The following is an 18,351-nucleotide window of genomic DNA, read 5'->3' as shown; positions in this document are numbered from 1 at the left end:
TCTATTATTTCTATATTTAAATTTTTAATCATCTTCAAAATCTTGCTGTCAGTATTACTGTTATCGATTTCCTTTGTTGTTATATTTAACATAAATAATACATCTGTAATATTAGTAAATATTGATTTTAAATTTGGTATTATATCTTATAATAAAAATATGTACATAATCTAAATTAATTGAATCTCTATATATACATAATTTTAATTTACCGAATTTCTATTTCCTTTTTTAAGAAACTGAGAAACTGTAATCGAAACCACTCAATAACAAAATTAATAAACACTTATTTATCAGATGTTAACTATTAGATACACGAAATTCTTTAATATACATTACTGTCACTACACTATAACCCCTCGATACATATACAACTGTCAAAATATGCAATGACAGCCGCCCACAAAGTAAACGCTGTGACAGAACCAATGAGCATCGCGGAAAAGAGGCAACAATACTTCGAGACTTTCGAGAATCAATAACATGCCTTTTTCAGAAATGGATACTTAGAATGAAATGTTGCAAACGCATGGAAAGTTGCAAACTTATGCGTAATCTCGCTTTCACGTAAAAAAATGTATCCGTGAACATAGGGGATTGTCCCGATTACACACATTACCAATCGGACACAGATTTGATCGGACACATACAGGTCCAAACAGACACAGTTCCGATCGGACACATACAGTTGCGTTCAGACACAGTCTTTATTGGACACATTCCCAATCGGACACAGTCCCGATCGGACACAGTCTCGATTGGACACAATCCTGATCGGACACACAGTATAACTTCGGAAAACCTACTCATATGAAATATTGGGTAAGAATACTGAATTCCTACGTATTTTTGTTTTCTAAGCAGGAATAAGAAACTTAAAAATGGCGGTTGGACTCGCAAGTGAAAAAAGTGATGTTCCACATAGATTTGCAACTTTCTACATGAAATGAGATTTTACATGAGTTTGCAACTTTCCACGTGGGAAAGTATCATCCCTTAGTAGTAAGTGGGCCACTATAGGCCGTCAAAACAAACCTCCACTCCTCGGCCACTGGCGTCGACCCCTGCTGTGCCAGACGGTCGTTTATGGTGTGACAGACAATGGTCCTTGCTGTGAGGGTCAGTGGCCTCTGCTGTGAGGGCCCTCTCACCCTGAGAGGGTAAATAGGAGTGAGCCGGGCTATCAGCTCACCCCCGACCATCCCGAGGCCGACGTGCAATGGAATTGGAGCCTCCACTCCCAGCTGCGGGGGTCAAAACCCGGACACAAGGCCCTGACGTTTGAGGGGGTGTGGCTAGACAAAATTTTGCGATCGAAGATTAGTCTATTTTTTATCGGGGCATTAGTCTTCAATGTCTGGTAGGCTCTGCCTATACTTGCCGGCACTCTAATTAAGTGATTTTTATTTTGGAAGGGTAGAGGGAGAGTAGGTGGGTTTTGGAAAAAGCCGACAAAATAGCAAGTCGTGGTATACCAAAGCCGCGTGGAGGGCGACTATGGCACCTCGCTCTTCGAACTCTCTTACGCAATAGAGAGGAAGGCCGCCGAAGTAACAGCAATAAAAAAGATTAGCAAAAAATACAGACTCGCACTAATTTCGGACTGATAGCTTACTAGGCGTTGCACTATTGACTAATGTTGATATCATTGGTAACAAAGGAAACAAAGAAAACAAGATATACAAAAATTACAAACCCCTCTAACGTCTGACTACGATTTCACTTGTCGTATACGCAATATCAAATATTATCGACACCTCAATAACAAATAAGATCTAACAATAAAAAACAAAAAGAAACACGTGTACAATTTTGGCTGAACGTCACCTCGACATTTTGGGTAATAAAAATAACTCTAATAGAAAACACGCTTGCTCGGGTTCGCATTTAAAGTTTTATTGTTGGAAAAATAAAATAAAATAATTTCTTGATATATAGGGACAGGATAGAGAAAATAATATATTGAACAATTTGAAGTAAAAAGGGTCGAATTTCTATTTTGCTATGAGGTAAAAAATAGAGAATGTAGGAAAAATATAAAAATTTAAGTAAAAAGTTTTACACGCGTTTATTATTACTAATTCTTCACATAATTGGATGTTCCATATACATAAATGTTAAAAGCGATACATAGAAATATATTATTAAAATTATTGAATTGAATATAATATTAGAATTAGAAATTACGTTTTTATTTTAACGGAAAAAATTTTTTTTGAAATAAATGTACGATTAATCTGTCGTTGCGTGTACAATTTTCGGTAAAAAGAGTAAGAAATTGATTAAAATCGTATCCGATAGACATAAAGTAAAGGAATACACAACTATAATGTTCGTAAGTTTGTGAAAAAAAGTCCTTATATTTGACGGGTATTTCATCGATGGATGATGGAGTTTCGTCGAAGACGAAGGAGAAATCCTGGTTCCAGGCGGTAGTCCATAGCTATTAAAGTAGCCTGTTCCATGTTTGTCGAGGAAGAAGGCGATCCAGTGTTTACCAAGACTATTATGATCGTCTGTATTAGCGACGATAGCCGTCGACTTCGTCCACACCCTCGAAACTCTGTCGGTGGAATAAACTCCCACTGCTTGGCATCGATATGACGCAATGCCCGTATAATTTTGCAAGAGTTTATTTTTTTGACGCGAAGATAAACGCGTGGATTCTGGTATTATTTTAATAACTTAAGTTTTTGCTTCTCCCGCTGTAAAGTTTCTGCAGGACGATTTGCGCTCCGTAAATCTTTCTTCTTCTTCTTTCTTAATTGACTGCTCGATGCTTGACAAATCTTTTGTTTCTGTTATATTATCCGCTCGAGTTTTTATATTATGAATTAGAACAGGGTTATCATTTACGCTGCTGACAAAGTAATTTTTACCGTGGCTGGTTTTCTCTCTTTCGCGACTGCTGTCGTCGTCGTCACTGCTCAATTGATAATTTTCGAGAGAACTACAACTAGTGGGTTGGCTAACGCTGAGAATATCACTGCTGACATTATTATTTTGCTCCAATAGCCAGCGCTTCAATTTGTAAGCATGTAATGCGCAATGAAAAATTTTTTGAAATCCGTGATGCGTGCAATATTGTCCGCACTCTCCCTCCGCCGTTAGATTTTTGAATGCTGGAGAAATATCTTCTAAATTATATATCTCTCCGGAAAGTAGATTCCGCAAGTAATATGCTTTTTCGCTGCCTCTGACGTATATGTGCCTCAAATACCTTATAATTTCTCGCAAATGCAACGTAAAATATTTTGGATTAGCTTCGCCGTCGAACCATTCGATACCGTGGTAATTTCGTGTGAGCCATGTGTTTTGCCGCCTTACTTATTCGGGTAATTCTCCAAACGGATACGGAGGCATCATAATCCAATGATCGACGATCGCTGCGTCAATCGCGACAACCGCTAATATAATACATTGTATTATATTTTGTATTATATTGTATTATATTGTAATTTGTATTATATTACAACCATTTTCTTTACAGTTAAGTTTGATGAAAACTTTATCACCCATGAAAACGCCGTAATAAAAAACGATATGCGAATCGACAGATTTAGCTGCGAAATTTACACCAGCGACAATATTTTGCATACTCAAGTAAATACTCACGGGTACTTGAGATCTTATAGCCTTAACTGATTTATTGTCTTCGTCGATATCGATAAATCTGATCATTCCTTCAGTATCGCGTATATGTAAAAAACTACACGGAAACTGAATCTCCGTGAGCGCTACTTCCCAACGCCCGTGCAATTTTATACGTTAGTATAGGTAATTCGGTGGTGAAACAAGTGGTTGTATTTTCCGGGAAGTAACGCATGCTACTGTTGCTAGGGAGAATCGTATAAAATTCTTCCTCTCTCATTTTTTTTAATTCAAAGATCTTAAACTCAAAGCGAGTATCCAAGAGTCGAATTTTGAGGGATATCCTTGCCAACTAACTAGCAATTGTTTATTGTTGCCGCGATCCCTGCTTTTTATTAACCGCTCGACGATAAATTTTTTCTTTTGCAAGTCTTTATTGACCAGAGTTAATTCTTGTTCGTAAAATATTCCGCCTATATTCCCACTCGCTAAATCACTTAATTCGTATACGCGAGGTTTTCTCCATTCGAGAACGCGGTGAATTGGAAATATTCCTTGCTCCATTTTGCCTTGTATCCTTTCTCAAATACTACTTTTGCCTTACTGACACGCACGAGATCTCCCTGATTGTATTTAACCTTTTATTTATCGCTGTGCTTCTTTTTTTCTTCTCGATGTTGTCGTCGTCATTGTCATTGACTTTCCATCACCGATTCATATTTTCACGCGCGATACGAGCATTTTTCCGCGTGACGGCAGCGAGTTGCATTTTAATAGAGGTATGTCGAGTATGATTGTAAGCGTGAACGATATCCTGTAAAACATTGATGTAACGTCGCGTATTTTTATGAGTAAAATAACGCATCCGTTCCTTGAGTGTCTCATTAAAACGCTCAACTACAGCTGCTTTAACATCGGGATTACGCGCTACGCGAAAACAAATGTCTTTTTCTTTCAAGAACTTTTGTACAGACTAAGCTATAAATTCTTTACCTTTACATTTACAGGTAGACGGGTCGATGCTCTTTGTTTCTCAAAAGTACACGTTGGAAGGCTTTTGTCACGCAGGTAGCTGTTTTGTCGCGTAATGGTTCTACTCAAACAAACTTACTAAGAACATCAATAATAATCAGTAAGTAAAAATATCCGTCATTACAACTCTTGAGATTACAAATATCAATAAATTTTCTTCCCATCGTCGATATTTGACATGTTATAAGGTAAACGTGGAAATTTTCGGCGCACCGGACGATGTAGCATATATGCATCCTGAGATTTAAGTCATTCGACGACATCGTTACGCGTAAAATTTGGTTTAGCAGTTCGAGATAAATTCTCCGTTGCGGAATAACCAGCGTAATGCGAGGGAACGTAATATAATTTTTCGAAACATAGTTAATTGTTTTACATTATATCATGTCACATTTTAAGATCAGATATTAAGTTTCTATATAGAAAGTTGTGTTTTAGCACTTGATAAGGGCCGAAACCCATGGCCGAAACGTCGTGAATATTAAATAAAGATCATTAAATAGCCAGAGTTGGTTGATTAAATTACTATCATTTTTTAATTATCATCTGGTGACTTCAGAGATTTTTACATCTTCTATAATTTCTCGAGTTCCATTATTATAATTTGCGCCAATAAAATAAACTCTTCTTTTTCTCAGACGAAGAATTCTCGTCACTTAATGTTTTATTATTGTCACTGTCGTCAGTAACGGATAAATACACTGATTGTGAGTCTGCTTCGGCCTCGTCTAACTTTCGTCTGTACGATCTTGAATGCGCGAGCGGAGTTTTCGGAGTGGAGCTTCCGCGCAGTAGTGACTTTTTAATACGCAGAGATCTACGCGAGTGCATAGTCATCAAATCACGATTTTCTATAAGGCCAGATGGCGCGCCTATGTCATACAGCAATTGAGCAAACTGAATTCTTCCGACTGCTTTCACTGTTTTTCTCTCGCGTATCGTGTCGTTTATAAGATCGCCAATTTTTGACCATGCTACAACGACACCGTCTATAATCACGAGTCCGCGTTTATCCCAGCTAATCTTCGATGGCGGAATATTTAGCAAATATTTTAACAGCGCGTTTGCTTTAGAACGATACGTTCGCGGTACGCTGCTGAGTATTTCTTTGATCTTTTCCGCAGATTGTGCACGTTTCTTCCCGAAACTACTCTCGCTAACAGCTCCACTACTGCTGATCAAAGTATTATCATGAGTTTGTATTTCCATAAAGTCGTCATCTGTGCGCGACTCGATATCTTTATCCTGATTGTCGTCATCAACATTAGTAACGTCATCGGAGTTATTGCGCGTATCGTCGCGTAAGCGCTTTTTCGCTTTTTGAACAAAATGAAGATACCGCTGAAGTTTTTATACTACTTTTTATACTATTTTTTTATACAATTTCCATCTTTCGCCTTCATCAAGCGAGTCGTGAGGTTAAGAATACGCCACATTTCCGCGTCAAGTCGTGATAAGGGGGTTCCAGGAGTTCGTACGCTAAAATTATTATTATCATTTTCCTCATTCCATGTATAAACTAAACATAAAACATTATGTAAAAGCTACAAACATTCTATACTCAAACTTAAGCGAAAATTACAATCATTATAAAATAAACGTTTTAACCGCACGCGGTCTTCCTCAGTATTATATTACAGTAATTATTAAAAAAAACACAAATTCATACAAAAATTTTACATAATATCAAAAATTAATGTTAGTTCTTCAATAAGAGTCGAGAATTTATAAGCAACTTTATAAGCAAAAAATAACACTTTATGAGGTTATTGTCGGCAGTACGTAAAAGCGACGTTCTTTGATTTCTTTTCATATAACTAAAAGTTTTCAAAAGACAGACGTTTCTCTCGCCAATGGATCGCCTGGCAATTTTTATTGCGGACGAATTTTTTCGACGACGTCGACGTCTCTCTTTGTTGTCCTTTTCTTTACGTGTTACCATTACGATAAAATTGCGCAACTGACAAGTTTCACGTGTAAATGCAGTCTTTTTATACGTCCTCCGTTACTGCTCTATTAATCGATCATACAAAATGTAGACGTAATGCGTCGTATCGTTAGGAAAAATACACGTGCGAAATTGATATTCGTCTGGAGTCGATTGTTTCAGATCAAACAATAAATACCGGGTCGTGAGGTCGTGTGGTAGCATCGTAGTATGCTTCTTCCAAAAATTTCGGATCGTCGGGGTATACTTGACGCGCGAGATGGCGAATTTGAGCGCGATCGCGCGGATTTTTGAAAACTACTATATAATTAGCGTTGAGAGATATATCCCGTTGCCCGCGGCCTTGATGAAAGAGATTTTGCGAGATGAGTATAACGCTGAGATTCTTATGATGGCTTTCTTTAGTAAATAGATCTGCGATAGTGTTGCACGATGACGATTCTCTCATAAGATCGTCGATTATAACTAATTTTTGAGATAGCGGATCGCTTGAATAATTTTCCGGACGCGGTAATCCCTCGCGAAATTTGATTATATTTTTCTTCGATTTTAACAGAGTATTACTGTATCCGTTCCTATGTATATCATTTGTATCTTCTTTATTTTTACTCGTGTCGCATTGAAGACGTTGATACGCATTTTGCCATTCAGCGTAATAAAATAAAATTCTCTCGAATCGAACATCGGACATGTCGGATAAGTGCCATAGAAAAGTTTTCACGAAAACCGTTTTTCCGCATCCCGTAGGTCCACAGACGATCGACGTCCACGGATGTTTCCAGCACGCAAATATAACCTAAATTAATCATTTCGCGAAATGATTAATTTAGGTTATATTTGCGAGTTCATAAATGAAAAAGTTAGCGCGTGAGATTTAGTAATCATTACGCACGCGTGCGAGTGCGTGTGTAGAGTGTGAATGCGTGAGTGAATGTGTGTGTACGTGTGCGTATGTGTGTGTGCGCGCGCGTGCGTGTCTGCGTTTGTGTGTGTGTGTGTGTACGCAAGTGTCGCGTGTTTTTTTTAAAATATTAAAGAGGAGGCGAGGGAAGATATCAGCTTATATTTGCGCTCCGGGGGTTTCATCCGCGGCAGCCGCGTGCTCGCGCCACCGTTTTCTTATACGCGTACGAGCGAAGAATACCGTGGCAAATTTTAGCCGATACATTGCTGCGGGGTGACGCAAGTAAGCGTTTCCGTGGAGGTGAGCTTGCACCAGCGTTTTTTCCGAGCACCGCTGCTGATGAGCTTATGTACGCGATGCTTTTCCCTATGCTATTTGCTTGTGACTGAAATAATAAGCTCGTTTTTCAATGCTCGAGGATCGAACTACCGCGCGATGTTCTACGCTCGCAGTAAAACCCAAGGAGACAATATTATAGGAGGAGGAGAATAAAAGAAAATGTTCAGATTTAAGATAAAAACAGTTTCATTTATTAGGGATATTTTTTTTAATAAAAAAATTAAGATTTGCGTTTTAGCAAAATAATACGGAGAATTTCATTAAATCAAAGCGTAATTCTACAAATACAATGTTAAAGTAAACATCTAAAAATGTTAAGTTATTTATTTGAGTTTGTACATTACGTTCAATTTCCTGATAATTGCCTTTAATAGTAAGTTTTATAATTTCACGATCAATGTAAAACGAGGGAAGTTTTAATTCTATTTCGTTAATTAAATATCTCGCAGTTACATCAACAGTATTGACTGTGGAAACTAACTGCGTCAAATGTGCATCCACGCATTTTCTAATATGTTCCAAGCCGAGAAAAGTAGTTTTCTGCATCACTATTGCAACTGCGTAAGTCTTTCGTTTCTTAAACGGCGGTTAAGATTCTTCTTCTTCTTCCGCTTTATCTTCCGTTGCATGTTCCTTGCTTTCCTTGTATGCTACCAGTACAGCCCTCGCTCCGTAAGCAGTAGTGAAGTTGATCAAAATATTCTCGATAATAATAAGATCTAGTTTAATCTTTAGATTCTCATTTAAGTATAGATTCATATGCTCCATATTGATTTGAAACTGACGCCACGTGTTGACGTCGAAATAAATTCCTTCGGCGTAATTGCCCGTTAATTTAACAATTGGTATGAAGCCGCCATCGTTCTTCGACTGCAATCCAACATGTATCTTCTTAGTGTGAAAAGAATTAAATCCGTACGTCGTCGATAACAATAAATAACGTTGTTCATGTTCTTCTGGCGTTATCAATGTCGATGCCGTCTTGCGAATATCGCGATTGCGCTCGGATTTCGCAAAGCCGGGTACTTCCTTGCGCATAACTATCGTTTTCACTTGTAAAATTTTATGAATAGTCAGGACAACCCGGTAAAATGGCAAAACTGCGAGAAATTCTTTTTTCGTACACCTTGAACTTGTATTTCTGTAAACTCTAACTCGAATAAATGCGGAAAACCGACTTGTCGACTCGCTTATATTACCGTTCTCCCTCTCTCGCAAAAACTTTAGAAATAAAAGTAGAGAAGACGTATTTTACGTGAAAAATTATGATTTTTTATGTTCAGACCTGTACGCGTTAAATAAAAAATTTCTAGAAATATTTAGAAATTCTAGAAACGAGATCATGTAACGCAAGAAGAGGACGAAAGAAAAATTTGTATATGTAAGTGAATAAACAAAACATCAATTTTTCATGTCAAATCGAATTCTTATGTTTAAACAAATATGTATTAAACAAAAAGAAAACGCTCAGGAGATTTGATTTGAAAATATTTTTTATTCTTTTAAAATATAGCAAAAGATTTACGAGTTCGAGAACGCCTGAATAGAATAAAGATTGGAGTAATAAACTTTGTGTAATAAAAAAGTAAAATAAATGTTTGGAGACAAAAAAGGTCAGAGATTTAATACATGCACCAATATATGACGGGATAAAAAATCAATCCTTTGATTTTTTTGTAGTTTATTGTATCTCGTAAAATAAAAAATAAATTATATTTTACGATTTTCCGAACTGCACTGAAAAAATAGTTGTAAAACTTAATAACACCATCTAAAATATTTGTCAGAAAGGAAATCGACGCTTACCAATGAAATAACTAAAAATTTTTGTGTCACGCCTATTTGTGAAAAGAAGCACATTTCAAAGGTAGGTAACAAATTAAAAAAATATTTAGTTTTAAGAAACACCTAGAATTTAAGAAAAGTATCATCCGATAGGTGAGTAAATTTAGATTAAGAATACTCCTCGCTTCCTTCTTCGTGAAAAACAAAGAAATCGCTAGCGAGAAAATTGAAAATTTTTTTTCGATTCTCCCGCTCTTTCAAAATCTAAACGGGGAAAATGTCAAATTTTTCGACGGGAAGTGGAAGTATAAATTTCCCGCAGTACAGAAGAAAATGTGCATTTTAAGTTAGACATTGTCCGAGATACTCAGTTTCTCGAACGTACGCGTTTTATTCGTATCGTGTGTTATTGTCACGTGTTGCGAGTTACTAACGTTAAGTGCAAGTGAAAATGTCGGCTTAAAAAATGCTAATATCGACGTGCTTTTTGGCTGCTAATTCATCGCGAGAGATAAAGACGGAGACGTATCTGCCCCACCTGACAGAAGATCGGGATAATAACTATTATATTTTCGAGAAATTCGTATATTCGATCTCAAACTCCTTACTCAGAGTTCTGTACAGATTGAGGCATTTCGGCGGTGATAAAGAATTATTAAACATTGCCGCCGAAGTTATATCGTTTCGCGAAGATTTGCAGCACGAAGAAGAGGATGTGAGCGGATATGCTGCCTATCTGCTGGCGAACCAACGAAGAATGGAGATAAGAGATAATTATTTTATATACTTTTAACGAGACTGTGATTGAATTATAAGCTTAAATCGTTATTAATAATCCGTAGCGAACAACTCTCCAGTAAATCTTGCAGTAATTCGCTCCTCTCAAAAGAGACGAGCGGCAGAAGAGCCCGAGGCAGAATCCTCGCGTAAGTTTATACTCGCGTAAAATATATAATTATTTGTAAAAAAAAAATATATATATATATATAACAGTTACTGATAAAAATTAAATATTTTAGGGAGAGCCCGAATACTGCCGGCGGAAAATCCGGTTCCAATTGTTGTCGATATAGCGGGTAAGTTAACATTTTAGAAAAATAATAAAATATTTTAAAAAGAAATATAAAAAATATAGTAAGAAACTTATTGTATAAATATATTATTTCAGATGACGACGACGACGACGATGATGTTAACATCGTTATTCCCGAAGCTAACGACGATGTCGACGACGACGATTCTATCATTGGCGTAAACTTGGCGGATAGCTTAATATTTACATCAGGTAAGGCGATATTTAAAAAATATAATATTTACAAAACGCCTGACTTTGAATATACAAAGTAATATAAAATTTCTAAAATATATATGTATTATTTTTATAACCAAATTTCTAATGTTATAATAATATCAATAGAGCGGGAAGAGGAACCGGAGGAGAAAAAGGAAGAGGCGCTTGAGGAGCAGGAAGACGAGGAGGAAGAAGTAGAAGACGAAAAAGAAATTCTTGAGGAAGAAGAAAATCACGAGAGCGAAGAAGATGATCCTCGAGTAGAAGGTAACCAAATTATTTTACTTTTTCCAAAATTTTTATGTTCAAATTTAATAAATAAATTTAAATTTTTAGCAATTCGTCGCTTACAAATTAATTATTCTCCGGAATATTAGCTTCGAGAGTACGGAAGCGTTACTCGAGACCGGATATCGCCAAAAGGTGAGCTATCTCGCCGAATAATAATGCTAATAGTTGTGTAAAGATTAAATTCAAGCATAAAAATAAAAGTAATATCACAGTACTTCATATAATTTAGATTCAATTTTACAATTTTCTTTTTTTTTTCTTTAGTACAAAAAGGCGGAGGCGGTGGAGGGAGCAACACTACAGAAAATCGCGACGATATTACCCTGGAGACGGAGAGTGAAAAGGAGGTGGGGGAGGAAGAGCGTCAACATCAGCAACATCAGCAGGTCGATGATCGTTTTAATTATATAAATTTAATTAGAGAAAACGCGCGTCAGTTTAGAAGATTCGGGGTAATCGGGAGAGAAACGAGTTTCGCGATACGACAGTTACCTGAAGGCGGGGATATTTATCGATCTTTAGAAAATGCGTTTCGCAAAATTCACGCGTATGCAATAAATTTGAGTGAACCGGGAGATTATGTAGGTTTATCATTCGATTCGCCGAATTTATCGCACGGTCCCGCGGGTTTATCCTTTCGTCCGGTGCGCGACTTGACTCACGAGGATATTTAGGGCCTCGTGACCGCGGTAGCACAGAGTGCGGGAGGACTTGATATCGCGGAGCAGTTTAATATACGCATTTTTAACATCTCTGTTCCTTCAGGTCGCGGCCGCGTCGCATTAACGCGTGAAAATATCGCGTAACGCTCAATAGTCGAAATAAATAATTTCGACAACTTGTGTTTTCCGCGCTTTCTCGTAGTAGCGCAAACTTATTACGAAACATACGTACGAGAGAATTGCACAAGAAATGGAATAGAGTAAGACGCCCGCAATCGAAGTTACAACGCGAATGAGCGTTGAAATTAACAAAAAAAGCCGGTGTAATAATACCTGAAGAGGATTGCAGGATTCATGAAATTAAGCATTTCCAGCGATATCTCGTTGCGGACAATGTCGCTATTGTTGTATATAATATTACTACTTTTGGTCACGGCGCGAAACCGTGCTATGACGGTACAGCGATACTCGCTTCTCTCGGGCGTGAATCCTCTCATCGACTAAATATTATGTATTATGAAAATACGCGCCATTTTAACCCTATATTAAATTTAAAAGCTGCTGCGGTTCTCTTAATTTTTGTGTAACGTGTAATGTATGCTTCCGAAACGATAGAGATGGCGGTCACCGGTGTTGGAATAAATATCCGCAATGTTTTACCGCGCTGCGGTACGGACGTTTTTCGGTGTTTCGTGTTTCGAGCGTCATCGTAGTGAAAAAACTTATGACGGTAAATTGCTCGCAAGTGTTTGTAGCGTCATACGATTTTGCAATGAATGCGGATGTATAGTTAAAGCGAAAGCGAAGCACGAATGGGGCGTTTCTTACTGCAGATTATGCCATTCGGAGCAACCTCGAAATCATTTGTGTTATATAAGACCTCATTGCAACGACGTTAATTCTTCTACCGTCGTCGTCGACACATCCTCCGGAGGTAAAAGCGACGACGGTGACGGTAGGTGTATCCGTCGAGGAGAAAGAAAGTATAATTGATAACGAGGAAGCGAGCAAATCGGCATATAAAGATAGAAAGGGACGTGTAGCATTCGTGTTTTATGATTTTGAAACACGACAGGACGAGACTATCGAAGGTACGGCGTCCGTAAAAAGACACATCCCGACACTTTGCGTCGCGCATCAAATTTGCGAAGCGTGCGCGCAAAACAATGATATGTCCGTGCGTTGTTGCTGGTGCGGAGTGCGAGAGTTCGTATTTTGTAATAATTTGGTGAAATATTTTGTCGATTTTGCTACGCGAAAGACGAAATATTTCAAACAGATAATTTGCATAGCCCACAATGCAAAAGCGTTCGACGCTCAATTTATTTTAAAATATATTGCAGAAAATCGTGTCAATCTTGTGCCGAAAGTGATTTTGAACGGAACGAAAATCGTCGTATTAACAGTTGGACATACAAAGTTTATTGATAGCGTGAATTATGCCAATGCGATTATCTAATTTACCGAAAGCTTTTGGGCTGAAGGATACATCGGGTAAAGGTATTTTTTCGCATTTATTTAATACTATCGAAAATCAAATGTATATCGGGCCATTATCCGATGCACATTATTACTCTCCCGAAACCATGAAATCGAAAGAGCGCGAATGCTTTCTCGCGTGGCATACGGACATGCGGTTAAAAAACACCGTGTTTGATTTTCAACGCGAGATAATACAATATTGCCGTACCGATGTTGATTTACTTCGACAAGCGTGCATGGCGTTTAGAAAAATTTTTATAGCTCGCGGAAATGTATGTCTGTTCGAGAAATGTACAACTTGCTTCAACGTGTATGACAATTTTTCGGAAAAACTTCTTACAGCCGAATACAATAAGCGTCATTTCAGCGGGCAGATACAGAAAAGCAAACATACATTTGCGCAAAGCTCTACAGTAGTTGGTATAAAAGGAGCGCGAGCTCGATCATTCTATAAACCACGCAGGGCGTGCGCGCGAATACCGTACGATTGACGGCACACTTGTCGATGGTTATTATGAAGAAATATCGGAAACGGGGGTAACGTCGCGTCACGTGTTGCAATCCCACGGTTGCTTTTGGTACGGATGTACGTCGTGCTTTTCGATAAATCGCAATAGACCGCTTTTGTCGGCTGAGGAACATAGAGATACGATTGACTCGCGATACGAGCGAACTCTCGCAATCTTGTGGCGGCTTCGGCAGCGGGGGTACACGCTAACGGAAAAGTGGGAGTGTAGCTTTGATTGAGAAATGCGAAATAATCGTGAGATGCGCGAATTTCTCGAGTCATCCGATGAAAACTGCACCGCTCGATCCTTGCGACGCATTTTTCAGTGGACGCACGGGAAATATCGTGACTCTTTGTAAAATCACAGGTGCGAAAAAAATACGCTACGTAGACGTATGTTCGTTATACCCGCATGTATTGAAGACGGGTGCTTTTCCTATCCATCCCGACATTTATATCGGCGATGAATGTTTAACTTTAATCGGTACAGCTCCGAATTATAATTTTGACACCGTCGAAGTTCTCGTACGCTGTACGATACTTCCACCGCGCAATTTATTTCATCCGGTATTCCCGTATTGCATGCACGGAAAATTATTATTCGCACTGTGTCGTAGTTGCTGTGAAACATTTTCGCAGACGGAGTGTACGCACGAGCCTAGCGAATGCGACTTCGAGGGTGCGTGGGTGAACTGCAAATTACGCAAGGCCATTGAAAAAGGTTATCTCGTGACTAAAGTAAATGAAATTTAGCAATATAAAATTAGTCAATATAATCGTGAAACACGACAGAGTGAATTGTTCGCCAAATATATAAACTCATTTCTACAACTTAAACAGGAGGTAAGCGGATGGCCGAGTAAATGCGCGGACGATGATGTTAAAGAGCATTACCTGAGGAAGTACGAGAAAATCGAAGGTATTGTTTTCAATAAGCGTAACATCTCGCAAAATCCCGGTTTACGCTCGGTTGCTAAGCTTTGCTTAAATTTGCTTTGGGGAAAATTCGGCCAACGATCCAATTTGTTAAATACCGAAATTGTTAAGTCACATCAGCGTGTTTTATGTTATTATTAACAAGTTCCGAGCACGAGATAACCGATATATTGCCAATAAACGACAAGGCAATGTATGTTTCGTGGCGATTGAGACACGAGGCCGTCGTACTCTCACCGATAACTAATATCGTGATAGCCGCATACACGACTGCACAAGCGCGACTAAAATTATATGATTATCTAAAGCATTTAGATCGTCGTGTATTATATTACGATACCGATTCTTGCATTTATGTGAGCACTGGTGAATCGGATGAATATGAATCTCGTACCGGTAATTTTCTAGGCGACATGACCAATGAATTCGAGAGCTACGGCCGTGGTAGTTACATCGAGGAATTCGTGCCCAGCGGTTCGAAATTTACGTCTACATTGTGCGAACACCCGACGGAGTTATACACGAAACTTGCAAAGTTAAAGGTATAACTCTCAATTACAAGAACTTGCGGCGTGTTAATTTTAATAGCATTAAGAAATTAATATTAGCGAAAGAAAAAACACGAGAAAACAAAGATAACGAAGAAGAAGATAAGACAACGATAAATCTGCGTTTCAACGCCATTCGCTGTACTGCGTTTCATGAAATTGTAATGCGGGACGAAACGAAAATATGCGCACCGATATAGTAAAACGTAGATTTATCGATAACAAATATTCATACCCGTATGGATATTTATTATAAAAATATAATATTCTTTTTCTCCTGTATTTTCTCCCGCATTTTGTACAAATATTTTATACGCTTATTAGGAAATATTTTTTGTGTAAAATTTTGTAATATAGTAGTGTTAATAATAATAATAACATAAGCCTGTAATATGTAATAAGGAAAATAAATTTTATATACATTTTTTATAATAACGTTACCAATTTTAAATTATTATTAAATTAGCATAGAATAAAATTTTGTATCTCAAATTGATTTAATATGCTCTTTTCTCTATTCATTCTCTATATTTCAAGAAATAATTTTATTTTATTTTTCCAGCAATAAAACTTTGAATGCAAACCCGAGCAAGCGTGTTTTCTATTAGAGCTATTTTTATTACCCAAGGTGTCGAGGTGACGTTCAGCCGAAATTGTACACGTGTTTCTTTTTGTTTTTTATTGTTAGGTCTTATTTGTTACCGAGGTGTCGATAATGCTTGATATTGCGTATACGGCAAGTGAAATCGTGGTCAGACGTTAGAGGCGTTTGTAATTTTTGTATATCTTGTTTTCTTTGTTTCCTTTGTTACCGATGATACCAACATTAGCCGATAGTGTAACGCCTAGTAAGCTATCAGCCCGAAATCAGTGCGAGTCTGTATTTTTTGCTAATCTTTTTCATTGCTGTCACTCCGGCGGCCCTTCCTCTCTATTGCGTAAGAGAGTTCAAAGAGCAAGGTGCCATAGTCGCTCTCCACGCGGCTTTGGTATACCACGATTCGCTATTTAGTCGGCTTTTTCCAAAACTCACCTACTCTCCCTCTACCCTTCTCAAATAAAAATCACCCAATCAGAGTGCCGGCAAGTATAGGCAGAACCTATCAGACACCGAAGACTAATGCCCTGATAAAAAAATAGATCAATCTCCGATCGCAAAATTCTGTCTAGCCACACCCCTTCAGACGTCAGGGCATTGTGTCCGGACAGAGTTTTGACCCCCGCAGCTGGGGGACTGACCCTCACAGCAGGGGCCACTGACTTTCACAGCAAGGACTATTATTTGTCACACCATAAACGACCGTCTGTCACAGCAGGGGTCGGCGTTAGTGGCCGAGGAGTGGGGGTTTGTTTTGACGGCCTATAGTGACCCACTTATTACTTTCCTTTGAGGTTGGTTTTCTGAGGAGTATAGGCGGGGAGGAAGAGGGGCGGGTCGGCATGGGAAACTAGCATCCTCATCGTCCCCTATCTAACACGTGTAACGGACACCTGGGGTTTTAGTGGGTATAATACTTGATCCATTGGGGAAATTTCTTTTGACTCCTTTAATGTGGACCAGGAGTTCCCTATAATCAGCACTCTCTACCCGGGAAGTGAAGGTACCTGTATAAATAATTTCCCCAGCGCAAAAAAGAAGAAAAGAAGTATGTAGTTATTAAATAAATAAACAAATTTAATATTTCCATTAAAGATTGTATTGTTTCCTGCATAAAAAGAGGAAGAAGAGTAAAACGAGGCCGCCGAAAACGGGCTCATCTAATTGCAATTATATGAAACGTATCGTTCGGAGAAAATCCTTTTTCCACCCTCGTTTATTAAATCCCAATAAATATATATACCATATATCTATATACAGATATACAAATTTCACCCGGAATCATCTACTATGACATCTTAACTCATATAATTCTTATACCTCTAAACAATATGAAGAGAAAGGGTGCAACGGACTCTTATTAAAGTCTGACGCGTCAATTTAAAATTTTAGATACTCTAAAATGTTGTGAAGCTTGCGCAAGGACATTACTACCAATTACGATCTTTGAACAAGACGTTTAATTGGATAATTTTAATGGTAGAGGGTGATCCTTTTAATAATATGGTTTTTAATTCACTTTTTGATTGTCAAAAGTCGCAACAATCTAAGGAAGTACGAGTGAGAAAAAGATAAATATTTTGTGTCTTTTTCTAATATATCTCTCTCCCGCTCCCCCTTTTCTTTCCACCTCCTCCCCCCTCTTTCGCACACACGTCTTTTTCTAACCAATTATACTTGCCTAGATCGTTGTGAAATGAATTAAAAATAACATCACTAAAAAAACCATTCCCCATCACCATTGTTTTCAGACCTGTATGTAAGAATGTGCACCGAACATTTTGCGCGCTTTTATAGCATTCAAAATACCGCTTCTACCGTACTACCTCTCAGGTTGAAGCATTGATAGGGAGCTTGAAGTAAAAATTTATGACGTAATCTTTACGTCACACTCACCATTTTGAATGCTTTAAAACATGTAGTGGATTGCGCTTTTAGCGCTTTACAGTCTCTGAAGTTTCTAATAGATTGAATTCATAAATTGTTTAACTTTTTCATAAAGTCAACTTGTTCAAAAAGTAAAAAAGTCTAACATCGATTTGACGTCAATTCGCCCAATTGACCTTGATTCGACATCATTTCTGGCTAGGTAACGTTGGAACATTCTATATGTACACCGACCAGCAGGAATGGTGTCCAGCGATCAGATTTCAGATGTGTGTATACGTGTATAACAGCTGAAAATCATATGCACACATACGTAACGCGATATTGTATGTGTCGCTTGAAGCGCGTCGGAGATCAAGGAATGAAGGAAAAAGTAGTAGGGGGTACTCCGATATTGCATCTCTCTCAAACATTGTATGATCGAGAGAGAAAGCAATACAAGACGTGGTGTCATTTAGTGGTGTCCAATAGTTGTCTCACTCACTCGACTATGAATTGAAGGAGTGCGAGTGAGACAGCTATACGGACATACGGACATCGCGGGTTGCG

At 38.1% G+C, this 18,351-nt stretch overlaps 2 pseudogenes; one reads left to right on the top strand and one right to left on the bottom strand.

Annotated features, from left to right (window-relative positions):
• Positions 1 to 8,034: 8,034 nt before the first annotated feature.
• LOC146724765 (uncharacterized) lies at positions 8,035 to 8,852 on the bottom strand (annotated as a pseudogene).
• A 1,213-nt stretch (positions 8,853 to 10,065) lies between these two features.
• LOC146724764 (uncharacterized) lies at positions 10,066 to 15,317 on the top strand (annotated as a pseudogene).
• Positions 15,318 to 18,351: the final 3,034 nt, after the last annotated feature.

This window comes from Nylanderia fulva, unplaced genomic scaffold (assembly GCF_048542155.1).
Source record: "Nylanderia fulva isolate GAGA-0341 unplaced genomic scaffold, ASM4854215v1 Scaffold118, whole genome shotgun sequence".
Taxonomy (NCBI): domain Eukaryota; kingdom Metazoa; phylum Arthropoda; class Insecta; order Hymenoptera; family Formicidae; genus Nylanderia; species Nylanderia fulva.
This window is presented reverse-complemented; position numbering and strand designations above follow the sequence as displayed.